Consider the following 17824-nt stretch of genomic DNA (forward strand, 5'->3'; position numbering starts at 1 on the left):
ACATAACATTGGCAGAATCTATTAGGGATGTACAGATTCCCCACCATCCATTCTGGTGGGGAATCCATGGGGGGAGGGGATCTGTTCCTCCCCCCCCCGCCGGAATCCTCTGGAGCGGCTCTGGTCTGCAAGGATTCGGGGGGGGACCTATCTTGGGGGCCACTTACCTTGCCCCCTGACAGCCAGAGCCGTTCGCCTCCTCCCTGCCGATCGCCATTTCTTTAAAAAAAAAAAAAAGGCAATCGGCAGGATGTGCCCATAGACTTATACGCAAAATAGAGCGGTGAATCTTGCATATAAGCCTATGGACACATTTTTTTTTAAAGAAATGGCGATCAGCAGGGAGGAGGCAAATGGCTCTGATTGGCAAGAAGCATCCAAGTGCCATTCTGCCTCCAATCCTCCTGGAGAGGAAGTAAGTGGTGCTGATCCATCGCGGATTCCTGAGGCCAGATTCTTTTGAATCCGTGGCAGATTTCTCCAACATCCCTAGAATCTATTAAATTCATAATGTCTACTGAGTTTGGATGGTTATCTAATGAACTTTAGTATCTCTCTCTGTGTGTTTTACAATTTATTGTTGAATTAACTGTCTTTTTTGTTAGGTGACTTGAGTATATTTAGTAGAGACTTGTGATAAAAAATATTTTAAATAAATATTCTCTCTGTAAAGAAAAACATACCAGCTCCAGTCTAAAATTTAAATTGACAAATGCAAACCACAGTTAAATGATCTAGGCCTTGCATCTCCTGAGACATCTGGGAAGCATGAAGATTTACAAGGTAAGGTGAGGATATTTCATTGGTATGAGCTGAAATAACTCCACTAACTTCAGTAAGTAATGCTGAGGCTTTCTGAGCAAAATATTCCAGAAAACTCTACCATTGTCAATAGAAAAAACCTAATATAATCTGAGGAAGGAAAAGACAGTTCAGGATTGACTTAAATAGAACTCCTATGTTGCTACTCCAATCTTTAAAGTTTTTTTTTATGTGCAGTGCAATCCCATACATGTCTACTCAGAAGTTAGCCCATTGAGTTCAATAGGATTTGCTCCCAAGTAAGCACAGTGTGTATAAGTTCATTTATATCGCACATCTTATGCCCCAAGCAGGGCTTTTGGAGTGGCTAACAAATGTATATAGAAACAAAATACCATATTACATCAGTACAACATCAGCTATTCAGCATCAGCAGCAACAGCAGAACAAAATTTTTAGAACAGCCCTCACCCAAATCAGAGACCAAGGAAAAAGGATAATCAGAGTCAAGAAACTCTGACTAAAAAAGCACCCCTAAGAGAGCTATCCTATGGACCCTGGGAGAGAGTCTCAGGGAACATAGGAGTGTTCATACAACCTCCTGAGGCTGTAAACACTGCTACAAACTTGGGAGGGGGACTCTGAGTTCCGATCCGCCTCCCCCAACCCCTCACAGCAGCCACGGACCTTGGATAGCCACCATGGAAAGAACTGTTCTGGCTGCTTCCCAAGGATGCAAATAGGGCCTCGGAGGAAGGGAAAAGGGGGCATTTCGGTGGGTGGGGAGGGGAGAGAAGAGGTCAAGATACAAGAAATCCTATGGCCTCTCTAGTCCCAGCTTAACCCTCATCACTGAGCATCCTCAAAGGCCTGTCTAGAGGAAAAATGTTTAAAAGGAGGGTGGAGAGGCAAAAATGGCTTCCATTGCTCCTTCCGCCCTGCCTGCATCATCCTAGCAGAGCATTGGATATGTGGAAGCCTCTGAGATTGGAGGCTCCCTTCTAAGTGCTTCATCTGCAAGCAAGAAGAAGCCTGCCAAGACATCTGGCTCAGTGATTCCACTTATTTGTATCTGCAAATCTGATACTTCGATGACTTTTGTGGGCTCTCTTTATACTGTTATTGCTCCATCTTTCTAAGTACCATCATCATTTTTGGAGTGGTGCATGAATCATCTTGTGCTTAGTTCAAGCAATGCAGTGAATTCATTATTCATGAAGGCTTAATGAGAATTCTGCACACTGGCAAGAAAACTAGTTGTTGAACTACAGCACGATTGGTTCGGTTGCTTTCATGATGATAAAACACAGAATAGCTCAGTGTACTCTGCTACTCGTAGGTTTCTTTCTCTTTCTTTCACATCCGAGTGCTGGATCAGCAGGTCCTAATCCCAGCCCCCAACTGCAGAACTTTAGTTGGCTGCTTATCATGCACCCACCCTTCTTATCATGCACCCTTTGGAAGGGTATGGTGTAGACGTTAGAAAGTTCACAGTCTGGGTGAAACCAAGGTCAGACACCCACTTGCCAATTAGATACCAGTCCTGCAATTTAAGCAACTGCATCCCTAATTCTTTGAGGTAATGTGCTGCTATTCTCTCTCTCAGTGTGTGACATGTGTACTGAGAGTATAACAACATGTGTGTGAAATAAGACAAATGAACTAAAAGGATAAAATGAGTACTTGCCAGAGTAACTGTAAAAATATATGACAGAAGGCATCTCGCACCATAAGCAAACCATCAAATAGACATTGCTTGACAATTTTCAGGGTGGCCCTCTTTGCTCTGAATGACCTCAGAAGAATAAAGAACTGCCTAGGACTGACTGTTGCCTTCTACTTGCTGCCTGCTCACACCAGAAACACTAAATAAACTGTGGTGTGATCAGGATCATAGGCCAGCCTTCCCAAATCTGGTGCCCTCCAGCTATATTGGACTACAGTTTTCATCATCCACTGCCTAGGTTCATGGGAGTTCAACACAGCTAGGAGGCATCAAGTTGGGAAAGGCTGGCCTAGACAGTGGGACTGAGTGTCTGAGTGCCTCTCAGACTACCTCTGGCCCTGCCCTGTCTTCAGGAATGTGATGTATCTGTACGTATTCCAATGTGCACTCTTGACACACACATCCCATTTTGAGGGATAATCACTGCACATTTCTAGGTCTCACATTAAAATATGCCTGGGCCAAACAGTTCTGACAGTCAGGCAGGTCAGCCCGAATTTGAGGAGTTTGGGGGGTGAAATCATTAACTGCCCTGAGAGCTTTGGCTATGGGACGGTATCTAAATGTAATAAATAAAATAAAATAATCATCATCGTTTCCCCTTTTTGGCATTTTTGGGGTGAATATGTCTTCTTTTGGAGGAGAGCTCTTGAAATTCTGATTGGCTTGTGGCCAGCATTTTTATTGTTGTGGTGGTGATGGTGACTACCATTTCCCCCTCCCAAATACCCATTAGATCAAGGCATTCTGGAGAAGAAAATAATGCCACCAACCAATTGAAGCTTTGGGTGAGCTTTGTTCCCACCAAAATTATGTGCTTGCCATCTGTGAAAATTGCCTGCTAATGAGGCTATAAAGTGGGGAGTTGCATTTAGCCCATATTTACATTAAAAAGTTACATCAAACACAGAGAAGTGAGGGCTGAGCCAAGAGACAAAAAGGGTAAAGTAAAAGGCCAGTAGTTTGGACAATGTCTAAAAAGTGGAGTCAGTTATGCTAGGTTATTCATTTATATGCCACCCTATAAGAAAAAATTCTAAGGGCGGTTTGCACAGAGTGACTCAGGGACAGGGTTAGGTTTTAAGGTATATTATTCGTAATTCTTTATCACATGGCTACTTGTTCTGGATGTTATGTTCCATAAACAAATAGATGTCTGTTTCCCGCCTCCCAGCTGAGCAGAGCAGAGCAGAGCAAGCTGCTCCAGCTGGTCCAGGGACTACAGAAGCAGGCAAGCTCCAGAGAGCAAGCGAACAGGGGGAGCAAACAGGAGTTGGCCAGGGGAGTTCGGCAGGGGAGGTCAAGGGGGAGGCCCCTAACATTTTTTTTAATTTTATTTTTTATTTTTTTAACTAACTTTTTCCCATTTATTTGTCTTGTAACACACACTTTCACACCAGTGGGACTCTGCTTTTAACCTCTACTGAGTAGAGGAGCAGGCACAGGCTAGTCTAGAACAATCACACAGCTAGACACAAAAAGGGAAAAGAGGCTATGGAAGGACAAGACTCTCCAGTGGTGGTGACCTGCAAGGTGTGTGCAATGTTTGTTTTCTTGCCTGAGAACAACATGGCCTACACCTGCAACACGTGCAAGTTGATCACGCTGCTGGAAGAAAAAGTAAGTGGACTGGAGCGGCGACTGTCGACCCTCTGGGGAATAAGAGAATACGAAGAGTTCTTGGACAGAATGGGGGAACTACAGCACCAAAGGGAAGACCAGAAGCTTGAAGAGCAACAGCAAGATGAGTAGGGATGGGGGAGAATTTCTCCCCGAAACTTCGGGGGGCCGAGTGCCAACGTATTCGGCCCCCCGAAGTAGTTTCGGGGAGAAATTCTCCGCCCCCCCGCCCCCCGCCCCCCCCCCGGGATAGGACTTACCTTTCCTGAATGTCCCTCCCGGCGGCGGGTCCCGGCGGCGGTTTGGCAGGTCTTCGACAGGGGCAGAGGCGGCAGGCGGTCTTTTGACCGGCTGCCGCTGCCACCATTCCAATAAAAGTAAAAAAAAAAACCACGCCCCCGTGATAGGCTATGTGACGATTAACGTAGCCTATCATGGCTAGATTTGCAAAGTCAGCCTTGATAGGCTATGTTAATCGTCACGTAGCCTATCACGGGTGACTTTAAAAAAAAAAAAAAGCGCGTACGGCTAATGGCGGCCCCCATAGGGAGCCGCCATTCGCGTTCCTTATTTGGTCACTGTAGTCTATATAAAGATTACGTAGACTATGGCAAAAATAAGGGCAACGCTATTTACGTTGCCCTTATTTTCACCGTAGTCTATGTAAAGATTTACATAGACTACAGCGACCAAATAAGGAACGCGAATGGCGGCTCCCTATGGGGGCCGCCATTTGCGTACGTGCTTTTTTTTTTTCAAAGTCACCCGTGATAGGCTACATGACGATTAACGTAGCCTATCACAGCTGACTTTGCAGATCTAGCCGTGATAGGCTACGTTAATCATCACGTAGCCTATCACGGGGGCGTGGGTTTTTTTTAACTTTTTATTTCGCGGCCAGGCGAGGCGAGGCGCCTCCTCCCCGGCCTGAATTTCGGCCGGGTGAGGCAGGAAGCCTCCCCCCCGGCCTGAATTTCAGCCGGGCGAGGAGGGAAGCCTCCCCCCCCGTCCTGAACTTTGGGGGGAGCAGCGAAGCGCCTCCCGCCCACCGCGAAGCAAGCTGCGAGACCAGGTAAGTGGCTTTCATGCACCCCTAAAGATGAGGCAGTGGGAAATGCTGAGGTGAAGAAAAATGGAGTAGAGGATACTCCTTGGAAAAGGGTGAAAGTTAGGAGAAGAAGAACTATACGCCACTCTGCACCAGTGGAAGCAGTGGAGCTGTGGAACCGATTCCAGGTACTTGCGGATGAGACTGGAGGACAGCCTGCAGAGGAAGAATCACAGGGGAACCTGCATGAGGGTGAGCAAGAGGCTGAAGGTCAGTCAAACAGAGGCGATGAAACCCAGGCCTACAAGAAGAAGAAGAGAAGAGTGGTAGTAGTGGGAGACTCCTTGCTGCGTGGGATCGAGACCCAAGTACGTCGCGAAGACCCGTGGACTCGCCAGGTATGTTGTCTCCCAGGAGGACAGATTAGAGACGTGACTGAAAGGTTGCCTGCACTCATAAAGCCCACTAACTGGTATCCCTTTCTTCTCATCCATGTGGGAACAAATGATACTGCCAAGTGGAGCTACGAAGAGATCACGTCAGACTTTGAAGCTTTGGGAAGGAAACTCAAGAACTTTGGGGCCCAGATAGTTTTCTCATCCATCCTTCCAGTAGTTAGAAGAGAAATAGAAAGGGAACGAAAAATACTCTGGGTGAATGACTGGCTACGAAGGTGGTGCTGACGAGAGAGATTTGGATTCTGGGACCACGGGCTATACTTCCTGGAAGATGGGCTGTTGGCTAGGGACGGGTTGCACCTCACAAAGGATGGGAAGAATGTGTTTGGCCACAGCATGAAGAATTTCATCAGGAGGGCTTTAAACTGAATCCTACGGGGAAGGGAGATGTAATGTTGGGGGTAACAATGGACGTAGGCACATGCACTGCAACAGAGAGAACAGCTCTGATAGCACCCAATAATAGTCTTCAAACACATGTAGGAAGAAAGCCAGACTATGAAGCACATGGTCTTCGATGTCTATATACTAATGCCCAGAGTATGGGAAACAAACAGAACGAACTTGAACTCTTAATACAAGAGGGAAATTATGACCTGATAGGTATAACTGAGACTTGGTGGGATGACTCTCATGACTGGAATACAGCAATTGAAGGATATAACTTGTTCAAAAAGAACAGGAGGAACAGAAAGGGAGGTGGGGTTGCACTGTATGTGAAAAATACATATCTCTGCACAGAAATACAGAAGGAGGAGCTTGGTAGCCCCATCGAGAGCATCTGGGTTGAAATAAATGGAGCAAAGAATAAAAGGAACCTGGTGGTCAGAGTCTACTACCGGCCACCCAATCAAGGAGAAGATGAGGATGAAACTTTTGAAAAGCAAATAGCCAATGTTTTAAGGAAGCATGATGTAGTAGTAATGGGGGTCTTCAATTTCCCTGATATTTGTTGGGAGACAAATTCTGCAAAACATGGCCCCTCCAGGAAATTCCTGACTTGTGTGGCAGATAACTTCCTCCTACAGAAAGTAGAGGAAGGAACTAGAGGATTGGCTATCCTTGACTTGATCCTAACCAACAGAGATGACTTAGTGGATAAAGTAGCAGTTACAGGAACTCTGGGGGAAAGCGACCATGTTGTACTTGAGTTCTTGGTTCTAAGAGAAGCAAAAGCTGAGTGTAGTCAAACGCGTACCCTGGATTTTAGGAACACTGATTTTAATAAACTCAGAACAATGATCAGTAAGGCCCCATGGCAAGCGATGCTAACGAGAAAAGGAGTCCAAGATGGGTGGGAGTAGGGGTGCACGAAACCCACTTACCTGGTCTCGCAGCTTTTCGCGGTGGGGGGGAGGCGCTTCGCTGCTCTCTCCCCAAAATTCAGGCTGGGGGAGAGGCTTCCCACCTCGCCCGGCCGCGAAATTAAAAGTTAAAAAAAAAAAAAAACGCCCCCGTGATAGGCTACGTCACGATCTTTACGTGGACTACGAATCTTTACGTAGACTACGGCGAAAATAAGGGCAACGCAAATAGCGTTGCCCTTATTTTCTCTGTAGTCTACATAATCTTTACGTAGACTACAGCGACCAAATAAGGAACGGGAATGGCGGCTCCCTATGGGGGCCGCCATTATCCGTACGTGCTTTTTTTTTTTTTTTTAAGTCACCCGTGATAGGCTACGTGACGATTTACGTAGCCTATCATGGCTGACTTTGCAAATCTAGCCGTGATAGGCTACGTTAATCGTCACGTAGCCTATCACGGGGGCATTTTTTTTTTTTAGTTTTATTAGAATGGCGGCAGCGGCAGCCGGTCGAAAAATCGGCTTCCGCCCCCGCCCCTGACAAAGACCCGACGAACCGCCGCCGGGACCCGCTGCAGGGAGGGACATTCGGGAAAGGTAAGTCCCATCCCGGGGGGGGTGTGGGGGGCGGGGGGGCAGAGAATTTCTCCCCAAAACTTGTTCGGGGGGCAGAACACGTTGGCGCTCGGCCCCCCAAAGTTTCGGGGAGAAATTCTCCGCCAACCCTAGGTGGGAGCTTTTAAAAAAGGAAATTCTCAAGGCACAGTCACAAACAATTCCAACAAGAAGAAAAGGTGGAAGACAACAGAAGAAGCCAATGTGGCTTCACAAAAAGCTTAGGGATGACCTGAAAACAAAAAAGGACACATATAGGAAGTGGAAAGGAGGCAAAGCAACAAAGGAAGAGTACAGACAGGTAGCACAGAATTGCAGGGATGGCATCAGGAAGGCTAAAGCTGAGAATGAGCTGAGGTTAGCAAGGGATGCTAAAAACAACAAAAAGTCTTTCTTCAGCTACGTGGATAGTAAAAGGCAGAGGAAAGAAATGGTGGTTCAGCTATTAAATAAGGATGGCAAAATGATAACAGATGACAAAGAGGTGCTCAATTCCTACTTTGGCTCAGTCTTCTCCCAAAAGAGGGTACAGGCTGAAGGGGCAGGATTGCAGCTTGAGATCGACAGGCATATGGTCAAGGAACACCTCATTACTTTGAATGAGTTCAAATCTCCAGGGCCAGATGAACTGCATCCTAGAGTCATAAAGGAACTGGAAGAAGAACTCTCAGAACCGCTGTCTATTCTCTTTGAGCAATCATGGAGGACAGGGGAAGTGCCAGATGACTGGAGGAGGGCTAACGTTGTCCCTATCTTCAAAAAGGGTAAAAAGGAGGAACCTGGGAACTACAGACCAGTCAGTCTGACATCAATCCCTGGGAAAATTCTGGAGCAGATGATAAAGGAATCCATCTGGAAGCACCTTGACAACAATGCCATGATTATTCGAAGCCAACATGGATTTGTCAAAAACAAGTCCTGCCAGACAAATCTGATCTCATTTTTTGATCAAGTAACCTCCCTTGTAGACCGTGGGAATGCTGTAGACATCATATACCTCGACTTCAGCAAAGCTTTTGACAAAGTGCCCCATGATATCCTGATGAGCAAACTAGCTCAAAGTGGGCTAGATGAAACAACGATCCGGTGGATCCACAGTTGGCTACAGAATTGGATTCAAAGAGTGCTTATCAATGGGACCTTCTCAAACTGGGGAGAGGTAACGAGTGGGGTACCGCAGGGCTCAGTCCTGGGCCCAGTGCTCTTCAACATTTTTATTAATGACTTGGAGGAGGAGGTGCAGGAAATGCTGATCACATTTGCAGATGACACAAAATTGGGTGGGATAGCTAATACTTTGGAAGACAGAAACAAAATTCAAAGTGATCTGGATAGACTGGAGCGCTAGGCAGAAAACAACAGAATGACATTGAATAGGGATAAATGCCAAGTTCTGCACCTAGGAAAAAGAAACCAAATGCACAGTTACAAGATGGGGGATACGTGGCTCAACCACACTACAAGTGAGAAAGATCTTGGAATTGTTGTCGATCACAAGCTGAATATGAGCCAACAATGTGATGTGGCTGCAAAAAAGGCAAATGCTCTTTTGGGCTGCATTCATAGAAGCATCGCTTCCAAATCCCGGGAAGTACTAGTTCCCCTCTACTCAGCACTGGTTAGGCCTCATCTGGAGTACTGTGTCCAGTTCTGCGCACCACACATTAAGAAGGATGCAGACGAACTGGAGAGGGTTCAGAGGAGGGCAACAAAGATGATCAGGGGACTGGAAACAAAGCCCTATGAAGAGAGACTGAAAGAACTGGGCATGTTTAGCCTTGAGAAGAGAAGACTGAGGGGAGATATGATAGCACTCTTCAAGTACTTGAAAGGTTGTCACAGAGAAGAAGGCCAGGATCTCTTCTTGATCATCCCAGAGTGAAGGACACGGAATAATGGGCTCAAGTTACAGGAAGCCAGATTCCGGCTGAACATCAGGACAAACTTCCTGACTGTAAGAGCAATACGACAATGGAACCAATTATGTGGGGAGGTGGTGGGCTCTCCCACACTGGAGGCCTTCAAGACGAGGCTGGACAGCCATCTGTCAGGGATGCTCTGACTTGGATTCCTGCATTGAGCAGGGGGTTGGACTCGATGGCCTTGTAGGCCCCTTCCAACCCTACTATTCTATGATTCTGTGATTCTATGTGTTCTAGTCTGGGTGGATTATAGGAATAACATATCTCGTCCTATGTGCTTCTTTTGAAGTACGCAGCCAGGTTTATAACAGGGAGGATCCTATTGCTTTCTGTAAACCTGTAGGTGATGGTGGTAGAATATTTGGGGGGATATTAGGGGATGCCTGGAGCCAGTGGGCAGGCTGAGTGACTTAGCCAATGAACTCTAGGGGCCAGGGCTTTGTAGGGGACCCCTCGAATGTCACAAAGTATACTTGGCTGGCACATTCAGTCTTGCCTTTAGATTTGATAGCAAACACATTACACATGGATAGAATAGTATTTCAGCTTAAACTGGCTCCAAACACTTGTGTTGTAGTTATAGTCCAGCTAATTTCAAAATGATAGATTAACAAGAACCAAACAATGCTCCATAAAGCTATCATTTTAGAAGTACATGAGAACACTGATGAGGGTCTAGTAGGGTAAAAACACTGCCTTACTCTTTCTCCTTTTCTAAGCAGTGCCTGAATGCAGCACATTGATTTATGACTGTCAGACAGACATTCATTGTGTAGCAACAGAAATTAAAGAAATCTGAAAGACTGGTTAGAATCCTAATTAAAGTTTCAAGGACCATTAAATCATTTTGTTCATTCAGCCCAGTGAAGAGCTGTTTTGAATAGCTTTCAGCCTCATAGCATAAGAATGGGAAGGGGAGACACACTTGAACTATTTTCTAAAATGATGAATTTACTGGCTGATGATATATATAGTACCATATCCATGACAGTCTGACCTTCTCTTAAGCCAAGTGGTAGCTGAATATATTCCCAGGTATGTTTTCAAAAGTCTTCAAAGCTGTTAAACTGGGTTAGCTGGCCCCTTTTCATTTCAGAGAGTTGCGGAACTTTAGCAGGACTAAAGCCAGAATCCTGTTGTCCTGGCCTGACACCAGGTAAGCTGGGCACTGTGGCAGCTCATTCCTAACTTCCACCTCAAAAACCTAAAAAATCTGCAGGGCCCACTGGCCCAAGGAATTTAAAGGTTCACTTTGCAATAGCCAAGTGTGCTGTGGTTGCTTGGTGACAACACTTCCATCAAAGCTGGCCATAGGAAAATTGGTGGAAGAAGACAGCAGCCTGGTTGTCTAGACCTTCCACTCAAGGGCCCCAACAATCCCAGAAGTCTTACAAGGGGACTGGAATCACAATATGCTTACAAAGCTTCCCACATGGTCTTTAAGGGCTGGGCTGGAGATGCTAAGCGACAGGTGGCTCAGCTATTTCAGCTGAAGGTTAGCACTGCCACTGGCAGGTAGAGAAGAGCAATGTTTAACTGTCTTCCCTCCACTGCTGAGGTCTGAGGGTCCAACTCTGAAGGCCTAGGTGCCCCCCACAGGGCTCTACTGATAGGGTGGTCAGCTGCAAGAGAGGTCAGGGCTCCTGCACCTTTAATAGTTGTGTACAGCAGAGGATTTCTGTAGGTGTAGCTTGAATGACTTGAAACATGGCAAATTCCAACACATGACCACACAGTTATCTAGGATTAAGCTCCATTGAACACAGCATCACTTGACTTTGAGTAAACATGCATAGGAATGCACATGGCTGAGTGATTTTCAGCGTGGCAGGCTCCAAGTGCATGTGCAAATGGGAATGCTCAGAACCAGCACAGAATAATTATCCAGGCTGGCCTGAATGTTCAATATAGATACAAAAGCAAGGCTTCTAATGTGAAAGTCAGAATCCTTTAAAGTCAGGATATATATTTTTTTTCTTTGAATATAGTGGCATCAAAAATCTCCTCACAAATTAGCCCAAGCCTAAGCAGATGTTGGAAGCATTGGCTGTTCAGGGTTAAGACAACAGAAATGCCCTAACCCCGGTGCCAGCTTGTCTGGCAAAAGGGGGGGACATTGCGGGCGGGTGGGGTGAGAAGAAGTGGCTGCTGCCTATTGGGTGCCCCCCATGGCACTACCAGGCAGGGGAGGGGTCGGCAAAGCCCTCTTAAGCTCTGCGTCCCCTCCAAACCAGCTCTCTCACGCTCGTGGCTCCGGAGCGAAGAGAAAGAGAAACAATGCCCTCACAGCCCTCCTGTCTTCTCAAGCTGTGGCACGCTGGCTCACCCCGGCCTTGCAGCTGCCAGCACCTGCCATGCCACCAACGGCACCTGCGCACGCTTCGGCGGCACGGGCTCCCCTGCTCTCCTCAGTGGATGATGCGGGCGGCATTCTGGCTGGCTTGCCCCGGCCTCATGGCCGACGGCACCTGCCGCGCCGCCAAGGGCGGCTGTGCGCGCTTCGGTGGCGCGGGCACCCCTCCTTTCTCCAGCGAACACTGCGTGCGGTGCTCGCGCTGGCTTGCCCCAGCCTTGTGGCCGCCGGCACCTGCCACACCACGGGGGGGGGGGCCTGTGCACACTTTGGCGGCATAGGCGCCCCTCCTCTCTCTGGAGGATGTGGTGGGCAGCTCTCGTGCAGGCTTCCCCTGGCCTCGCAGTCGCCAGCTCCTGCCACGCCGCCGAGGGTGCCAGCGCGTGCTTCGGCAGCACCCCTCCTCTCTCCAGCAGATGCTGTGGGCAGTGCTTGGGCCAGCTTGCCCAGTGGCTGCTGGCGCCTGCCACGTGTCAGGGTGGACACTGAGCCCATGGAGTCCCAGAGTAGTTCTGATTCTGAGGAAGAGCAGTCGCTCCTGGGAGAGGAGCGCGCTCCTCTTTCCCAGGGCCAACAGCTGACGGAGATTCCTCCCACCAGCATTCCTAGCTTAGAAAGCAGTCCAGGGAGTAACCGAGCGCAGATAGCAGACTTGGTGGATGCGCGATGCCGACGCAGAGAGCGGCGCCAAATGGAGGGCGTGGAAAGGAGGCGTAGTGCCCAGTTGGCGCGCAAACAACGGCTGCGCCCAGAGTAGGGATGGCGGAGAATTTCTCCCCGAAACTTCGGGGGGCCGAGCGCCAACGTGTTCGGCCCCCCGAACAAGTTTCGGGGAGAAATCCTCCGCCCCCCCGCCCCCCGCACCCCCCCCGGGACGGGACTTACCTTCGCCGAATGTCCCTCCCGGCGGCGGGTCCGGCCGGCGGTTCGGCGGATGTTCGAGCGGGGCAGGAGCGGCAGCCGGTCTTTCAACCGGCTGCCGCCACCGCCATTCCAATCAAAGAAAAAAAAAACCGCCCCCGTGATAGGCTACGTGATGATTAACGTAGCCTATCATGGCTGACTTTGCAGATCTAGCCGTGATAGGCTACGTTAATCGTCACGTAGCCTATCATGGGGGCGTTTTTGTTTTTTTAAAAAAACAATGGAGTTCGCGGCCGGGCGAGGCGGGATGCCTCCTCCCCAGCCTGAATTTCAGCCGGGCGAGGCGGGAAGCCTCCCCCCCAGCCTGAATTTCGGCCAGGGCGAGGCGGGAAGCCTCCCCCCCGGCCTGAACTTCGCGGGGGGAGCCGCGAAGCGCCTCCCCCCCACCGCAAACAAGCTTCGACGAAAGGTAAGTGCCTTTCGTCCACCCCTAGCCCAGAGGATCCAAGGGAAAAGGGGAGGGACTCTCCCTAGTCCTTAAGTTCAGGGGTCTGCCCATAATTCCCTTTCAAACAGGGACCAATTGTTCCAACTTAGGGCATAGGTACTGTGCTGCTCAGATCTAGTTGCAAATGGTATAGTTGTTAAGTTGTAAAAGAAGAATAAAGCTTTGAAAAAAATCCCTTTGTCTGTGTCTGGACTTGGCTACTGGTTTAGACTGAGAGAGGCCTCCAAGGAGCCCTTGACAGCTTGGTCCCCGTTCCTCTTTTTTTTTCTTTCTCCCCTCTCTCTCTCTCTCTCTCCGATTGTCTTATGGAGGGTGCCGGGGACCCAGCGGTGCAAGCTCTGGCGCAAGAGAACCAGTTGCTCTGTGATCAGATGGCTCAACTGATGGCTGCCGTGCAAAATCTACAGGCTGTGGTTCAACCCCCCCCACCTCCGATTCCCCCACGCTGCAAGTGCCCGGTGGCGTTGCCAGAGAAGTTTTCTGGTGAGAAAGGACTTTTTCAGATTTTCAGGGCCCAATCAGAGCTGTACATGGATCTTAGGCCTGAGGATTTCCAGATGGAGCAGGTTCATGTGGGTTTCATCATTAACCTACTGTCAGGCATGGCAGCTAAATGGGCTTCGGGGCTCCTGCTCGCTAATGACCCCCTGCTCGGGGACTATCAAGGTTTCATGACATCCATGGCACGTTTTTTCGGTGACCCCCTGCGCACGCAGCTGGCTTCTCGGGAGATTCGCCGCCTCCGGCAGGGTACGGACTCAGTTTCCAGCTACGCGACAACCTTTCGCTTGCTGATGCAGGATTTACAGTGGAATGATGCCGCGCTAGTGGCTCAGTTTTTGGATGGTTTGAACGACGAGATTTTGGATGAGTTGGCGCGCACGCCCAGCCTGCCTACTTCAGAGGACCTCATCCAGACCTGCCTTCAGATAGATAGTCGGCTGGAGGGGTGCCGGCAGACCCGGCGAGGTGCCGGGGGCCGGGATTTCCCTCCTCCCATTCCCCCACGTTTCCTGCCTCCTCCCCCACCCCCCCGCTCCAGCACTGGGGGTGGAGGAGACCCCGATGCAGCTGGGAGCTACCTGAACCTCGCTGCTGCCAGAGGAGTTTGAGCGCCGGCGTGCTGAGCGCCAATGTTTTCGATGTGGAAAGCTGGGGCATTTCGCCAAGACCTGCTGAGTTAAATCCACAGCTCTGCTGCCTCCTCCTCCTCTCCTTCCCCCTCCTCCTCCTCCTTGTCCCCAGGCCTGACTAGACTGCCCCCCAAGCTTGTTGGGGGCCTCCAGTGTGGGGGTCAGTTCCCCACCGGGTGGGTGCCTTCCCCAACCCCCCCACCCTCCCATCTGCTGTTGCTTGTTCACCTCCACTCGTCTCGGGGGGGGTGGAGGCCCTAGCTTTAGTGGACATGGGGGCTATGACCAGTTTCATGGATGAGACCTTCACCCTTTTCCACAAGATTCCTACCCTGCCCCTTCCTGCCCCCTTGGCAGTGGAGACCATTGATGGGCATCCTGTCTCTTCGGGCACGGTGACCCAGATTACAGTTCCGCTCACTCTGCACACCCAGTCCCATATTGAGCAGATTCAGTTTCACATAGCCAAGGTTGCCTTATACCCAGTCGTGCTGGGTGTTTCCTGGCTTTCTAAGCACAACCCTCAGATTTCTTGGGGGCTTCGGCAAGTGGAGTTTGTGTCTCCCTACTGCCAGGAGCATTGCCTCCCGGAGGAGGTGCCAGTCCCAGCCCAGGCCTTAACCCTTTCCTCCCCCTCCTTGTCTGCTTCTGGCAGTCCTTCAGTGACCGTCATCCTCCCAGAGAAGTATGCAGCTTTTCAGGATGTGTTTGACAAGAAGGAGGCTGACCGGCTTCCCCCCCACCGCCCTTTTGACTGTGCCATTAACCTCATTCCGGGGGCCACCATCCCCGCTGGCCGGCTGTATCCGATGTCGGAGCCGGAACTTCGAGCTCTGCGGGAGTTTTTGGACACAAATCTCTAACACAGTTTCATTCGCCCCTCCTCCTCCCCCGTCTGCGCTCCTACCTTGTTTGTGGCCAAGAGATCTGGAGAGCTCCGCCCGATGCACGATTTCAGAAATCTAAACTCCATTTCCATCCCTGACAAGTATCCCCTCCCCCTCATACCTGAGATGCTGGAGCGCCTGGGGCGAGCCAAGATTTTCACAAAGTTGGACCTGCGTAATGCATACAATCTCATTCACATCCGGTAGGGGGATGAGTGGAAGACCTGTTTCGGGACCCGGTACGGAGCATATGAATACCTAGTAATGCCTTTTGGGCTCGCCTGCGCCCCCCCCCCACTTTTTCACGTTTTATGAATGCCATCTTCAGGGACTATTTGGACACTTTTCTCATTGTTTATCTCGATGATTTACTTATATTTTCTGAGGACTCCGATGCCCATCAGCTCCATGTCTCTGCCGTACTCCAGTGCCTCCGCGAGAACCATCTTTATGCCAAGCTGGAGAAATGTGCATTTGACCTAACCTCTTTGGACTTTCTTGGCTACATTATTTCGCCTGACGGTATCAGGATGGATCCTGCAAAGGTCTAGGCTGTCCTCTCCTGGCAGGCTCCATCCACCAAGAAGGACTTGCAATGTTTTCTGGGTTTTGCTAATTTTTACAGAAAGTTCCTGCCCAGTTTTGCTTGGCTCACTTCTCCTCTCACGGACCTCCTTAAGGGCAAGAAATCTCCTTTTCATTGGACGGCATCTGCCCAACAGGCTTTCGAGGAACTTAAGAATTTTTTCAGTTCTGAGCCGATCCTGTTACATCCCGACCCGAGGAAGCCTTTTGTAGTGCAAACTGATGCCTCTGACTTCGCGGTGGGGGCGGTGCTCTTTCAGCCAGATCGGGAGGGCGGCGGGCTGCAACCCTGCGCCTACCACTCCAGGAAACTGACCATGTCTGAGAGGAATTATACCATCTGGGAGAAGGAACTGTTGGCCATCAAGTCCGCTTTGGAGGCCTGGCGTCATCTCCTAGAGGGGGCGCAGCACCCAGTTGAAGTTAGAACCGACCATCACAACCTTGAACATCTTCAGACAGCCCGTGCCTTAAACCAGCGGCAGATTAGGTGGTCGCTTTTTTTTCTCAGTTCCACCTTAAGATTTGCCATGTGAAGGCCTCAGACAACCTACAAGCGGATGCTCTTTCTCGTAAGCCTGACCTCCAGCCAGGGAGTGAGGAAACTTCCCCCCCTCTCTGATTCTTCCCCCCCCCCCAAGGCCTGGCAGCAGCTGCAGTGCCTCATTCTTGGGAGGAGCTCCTTCTCTCTGCACAGGCTCAGGATGCTTTTGTTCGCACAAAGGTGGAGGAATTGGGGCTAGCCTCTGCCCCCCCCCACTCTACCCCCTTCTCTTTGCGAGGTGGCCTGCTTTACCATTCCAGCCGGGTCTATGTGCCTTCTTGACCCCTCTGCGAAAAGGTCCTCCATCAGTGCCACAACTCCCCCACAGCTGGGCATTTTGGCATCGCCAAGACCTTGCATGGAGTGACGAGGGATTTTTGGTGGCCTCGTGTGTGTCAGGACGTCAAGTCCTATGTCGCCTCCTGCCCAACCTGCCAGCAGGTGAAGGCCCCCTCAGGTAAGCCCACAGGCTTGCTTCACCCCCTGCCTACCCCCTCAGGACCTTGGAAACTGCTCTCCCTTGACTTCATCACTGACTTGCCTCGCTCACACGGTAAGACCACTATTCTGGTGGTGGTGGATTTGTTTTCTAAGATGGCCCATTTCATCCCCTGCTCTGGGTTGCCCACAGCCAGGGTGATGGCAGAGCTGTTCGTGGCACAGCTTTTCCACCTCCACGGATGGCCTGAGGGTCTCGTTTCTGATAGGGGGGCCCAATTCACTGCCCATTTCTGGAGGGAGCTACTGGCATTGCTCCATGTGACACTCCGTCTTTCCTCTGCCCACCATCCACAGATGGACGGTCAGACCGAGCACACCAATGCAACTCTGGAGCAATATCTGCGCTGTTATGTAAATTACCAGCAGGATGACTGGTTTTCCTTGCTGCCTCTCACAGAATTTGCTTATAACAATGCCTGCCATGCTTCCACCCGCCAAACTCCATTTTTGCCAATTTTGGTTACCACCCCAAGGCCTTCCCATCCACCCTAGCTCCCTCTTCGGTGCCAGGGGCCCAGGACTTTTTAGAGGAGTTGCAAGCGGTGCACCACCTCTTACGGGACTCCCTCGAGCAAGCCAAGACAGCCTACAAGGCCTCTGCAGACCGGCGGCGCCAGCCGGGTCCGTCTCTGCAACCGGGGGACTGGGTTTGGTTGTCCACCCAATACCTCCCCTCTCACTCGCCCGCAAGGAAGCTTGTGCCTCGCCGCACGGGGCCTTTCCAGATTACAGCCCAGATTAACCCTGTTGCTTTTCACCTGGCTCTCCTACCCTCCATGAAGATCCATCCCGTTTTTCATCGGTCCTTGCTGTCCCCCCTGGTTTCTGGCGACCCTCATTGCTCGGTCTGCTCCCCCCCACCGCCAGTGCTGGTGGAGGGGGAGGAGGAGGAGTTTGAGGTCGCAGAGATTCTGGACTCCTGCCTTTCTCATGGCCGCTTGCAATATCTGGTGGACTGGAAGGGGTACGGGCCTGATGAGCGATCCTGGGAA

Source organism: Heloderma suspectum, chromosome 2 (assembly GCF_057233095.1).
Source record: "Heloderma suspectum isolate Gila_16-S chromosome 2, 16-S_ref, whole genome shotgun sequence".
In the NCBI taxonomy this organism is placed as follows: Eukaryota; Metazoa; Chordata; class Lepidosauria; order Squamata; family Helodermatidae; genus Heloderma; species Heloderma suspectum.